We start from the raw sequence: 4,542 nt of genomic DNA on the forward strand, positions 1-4,542 counted from the left end.
GACCGGGAGAAGCAGTCAAGAGACAATAGTGCAGCCTTTGGGCATGGTCCTGGTTACTTTTTATTTTTTTATTTTCTTTTTGGGGCCACACCCAAGGCACATGGAAGTTTCCTGGCTAGGGGTTGAATTGGAGCTGCAGCTGCTGGCCCATGCCAAAGCCACAGCAATGTAGGTTCCAAGCTGCATCTATGACTTACACAGCAATGCTGGATCCTTAACCCACTGAGGGAGGCCAGGGATCAAACCCACATCCTCATGGATGTTAGTCAAGTAATCAATCTGCTGAGCCACAAAGGGAGCTCCCCTGACTACTCTTAAAGGAATACACATAATAATATCTTAGAGTTCTTCTGTAGAACTAAAACTTCTAACAGATGAAAGCAAGAGAGGAGGACCACAAGAACCAATCCTGGTTCCACTTACCACCAACACTGAAGAAGAATAAAAGCTTGTACCTACTCTCATCCTTTTCTGTGGCCCTATTTTCTACTCACAAACTCTAAAACCACTTCCTAATCTCTCCCAAAGGAGAGAAGAGACTATAGGGCATTAGTCTGCTGTGGCCTCCTTTCCTGGCAGAGCAATAAAACTATTTTTTTTTTCCTGCACTCAAAACTCTGTCTCCACATTTCTATTCAGCACTGGTGAACAGAGGTCAAGTTTAGGCAACAGATTCAAACTAGGCAGGACTACTTATGGCCCAGACCCTTCAGGAATAAAAGTTTGGGTTACTCCACCAGGTAAAGAATTACAACCGGCTGAAATGCCTACTGAAGAAAAAGGGAACACTGAATGGGTAGTAGAAGAAGATAGTATAAATATTAGCTATAACTACAGAACCAGGGATTATAATTGTTATCAGCATTTATTCCTTTTTTTAAATAAATGCATAAATATAAATACACACATTCACATGTTTATATAAAGCAAATATCTTTGTTTTGAAGCTGAGCAGGACTCTATTGGGCTCCTGGGCACAAAAGCATTTCTTCGTCCACCATTTTCTTGTCTGTAAGAAATAGGCCTTATTCAGTCTCCATGATATTCCCTGAGTTCCAAAAGGCAATTTCAAACAGTTGCTAATTGAGGTAGGGAGGGTATGAAGAGACAATGGAGGAAGAGTCAAGAAACAATAGAGCAGCTTTGGGGCAGAGTCCTAGTTCCTCAGTGGAAGGTGCTAACAACTTGATAAAGCATTCTTCATTCCAGAAAGAAGACCATGGTGTAATAACTCAAGGACCATCAGAGCTCATCCCAGGAGCACTTGATACCAACTTTGAAGAATGCAAGGTTGTGTCTACCACGATTCTTATTTGTGGCCCTATTTCCTTTTTTTCTCCCTTTTTATGGGAGCACCCATGGCATGTGGAAGTTACCAGGCTAGGGGTTGAATCAGAGCTACAGCTTCTGGCCAATGATGCAGCCACAGCAACACCAGATCTAAGGCTCATATGCCACAGCTTGCAGCAATGCCAGATACTTAACCCACTGAGCAAGTCCAGACATGGACACTGTATCCTCATGGACACTATGTTGGGATCTTAAGCCACTGAGCCATGATGGGAACTCCTCTGTGGCCCTATTTCCACTCCTAAACTATAAAACCCCTTCCTATTCTCTTTCAAGGGAGGGTACAGTCTTGAGGGCATTAGCCTGCTGCAGCCTCCTTTGCCCCCTCTAGCAAAGCAATAGAAGCTACTCTTTTGTACTTCATGCCAAATCATTTCTATTTGGCACTGGTGAACAGAAGTTGAGTTTCAGCAATAGTTTCCTTCCCTATCTTTCTTATCCTCTTATAAGATAAGATGTATTGGATTTATGTAATAGTATTTAAATATTATTATTACATCATAGTATTGAAGTTATGGAATATCAAGGAGAAGAGTAAACATGACCCAAGGACTTTGATCCTCTTCTGGAGAATGGCACTGGGTGATTTTTGTTGTATTGTAAGATAGTTGGATCATGTCAAGTGGAAGTGTTACCTTGTTATTGTCTTTATGGAAATTTAGTATGGTTTAAGGAGATGTGTGTGGATGCCAAGTTGACAAGGGATGGAAATATAATGGTTATTTTTTGTGTCAACTTGGCTAGACCATGGTGCCCAGGTATTTGGTCAAATATTCTAGGTGTTTTTATGAAGTTTTTTTTTTTTTTTTTTTAAGGTAAGATTAACACTTACAGCAGTAGATACTTTGTCAAAGTTCCTGTGCCTAATGCACAGTGAGCTCAAACAAACTGAAACATAACAGTTTGGGACAGAGAAAGGTTTATTGCAGGGCCAAAAAAAGGAGCATGGTCAAAAAGCCCAAATTCCCTGATGGTTTTCAGGGAAGAATTTTTAAGGCTAAATTTGGGATGAGGGCTGCAGGGTGTGTGACTTTCTTCTGATTGGTCAGTGGTGAGATAATAGAGTGGTGTTCCGGGAATATTGTGCTAAACTTGAAGTTACCATCCTCCACCTGGGTGGGGGCCTTAGTTCTCAAAGAATTCAAAGATATATTGATATGTACATTCCCTGAGGAGGAACCAGGATCCTGTTTTATTGCTGCACTGTTGTTTCTTGACTGCTCCTCCTTTATTTCTGCATTCCCTCCCCTCCCTAATTAGTAACTATTTGAATCTGCCTCTTAGAACTCAGGGAACGTCTAGGAGGCTGAAGCCTTTTCCCTACAAACAATAAATGGGAGACGTGGAAAGGATTTTGTACCTTGGAGGGACCCAGATTGTCCTGCTCTCTTTCAGACTGAGTAAAGTGGATTACTTACCACAATGCATACAGTCTCATGCAATCATTTGAAGACCTTAATAAACAAACAAACAAAGAAAACCCTCCTAGAATATGAGGGAATTCTGCCAGAAAGACCTTGGACTTGAACTGCAACTGTACCCTGGGCCTCCAGCTGGTGGAAGGGCCACAGAGGAGTTCCCATCATGGCTCAGTGGCTTAAGATCCCAACATCATAGTGTCCATGAGGATACAGTGTCCATGTCTGGACTTGCTCAGTGGGTTAAGTATCTGGCATTGCTGCAAGCTGTGGCATAGGTCGCATATGAGCCTTAGATCTGGTGTTGCTGTGGCTGCATCATTGGCCAGAAGCTGTAGCTCTGATTCAACCCCTAGCCTGGTAACTTCCAAACCTCTACAATCACATCAGTCAATTCTTTTCTTTCTTTCTTTCTTTCTTTCTTTCTTTCTTTCTTTCTTTCTTTCTTTCTTTCTTTCTTTCTTACTTTCTTTCTTTCTTTCTTTCTTCCCTTCCTTCCTTCCTTCCTTCCTTCCTTTCTCTCTCTCTCTCTCCCTCCCTCCCTCCCTTCCTTCCTTCCTTCCTTTCTCTTTCCTTCCATCCTTCCTTCTTTCCTTTGCATTTTAGGGTCTCACCTATAGCATATGGAAGTTCCCTGAACAGGGGTTGAATTGTGTGCAGCTGCCAGCCACAGCCACAGCCATAGCCACAGCAACATGGGATCAGAGCCACATCTGTGACCTACATTGTAGCTCACAGCAACACCAGATCCTTAACTGTCTGAGCAAGGCCAGGGTTTGAACCTCCATCCTCATGGATACTAGTCTATTTCATAACTCACTGAGCCACAATGGGAACTCAGAGTTAAATCTTTAAAATCCCTATATATAACTTGTTTATGCTTCTCTGGTGAAACTGACTGACATCATTCATACAGGCAGTTTCTGTTGCCTGCTTTTTCTTCAGTGCATGGGTCATACTTTCCTGTTTCTTTGCATGTCTCATACTTTTTTTTGGAAACTTCACATTTTATGTAATGTATGGTAGCAACTCTAAGTACTCTGTCCCTTCCCCCCATCTCAGGTGTTTGTTATTATTATTTGTCTTAGCGACTGGCTGGATTATTTTCATGATGGCTGTTACCTTCATTTCTTTCCCTACCCCACAGAGGAAGCCTCTAAAAATGCTCCTCAGAGGACATTAAGTGCATGTCCCTTGTGTATGGCCACAGTCGCCCTTGGATGACAATGGCTTTGGCAACCTTTATTTATTTCTCTTCCTGACTATGCCCAACTATCTCACTATATAGGCTGATTGCCCTATTGCTGAGATGAGCTCAGCAGGATGGGGCTGAAGAATGGGTGCTGTGAAATTTAAGGAAAAAAGGTAACATAAAACAAGACACAGAGACATTTATGTTAAGTAAAGGTGGGAACCGGGGGACTTAAGGTCTCAGGGACCAAGAGCTCTGCCTCAAGAAACCACACTGCTTTTATTGTGCTCTTTAGGATGACATCAAGTAGGGAGGGGGCTATGGGTGGAGGATATAAGGTTTGTTTACTATTTCATAACTTCTTTTATTATTTTAAAAGCCACTTAGCTGGTAGAGGGTTAAGCTTTTACTCTGACCTTTAGGCACATAACAATCATTAGCAATTACTAGCAATCATTAGCAATTACTCACTTTTTTTCAAATATTAGCCAAACCAAGACTAATTTATTTGCCAATTAAGTCTGGTGTCAACAACCTTGGCCTGATGATTTGTGTGAATAGAATTGATCATATAGATTTTTG

This window comes from Sus scrofa, chromosome 2, assembly GCF_000003025.6.
Source record: "Sus scrofa isolate TJ Tabasco breed Duroc chromosome 2, Sscrofa11.1, whole genome shotgun sequence".
Classification (NCBI taxonomy): Eukaryota; Metazoa; Chordata; class Mammalia; order Artiodactyla; family Suidae; genus Sus; species Sus scrofa.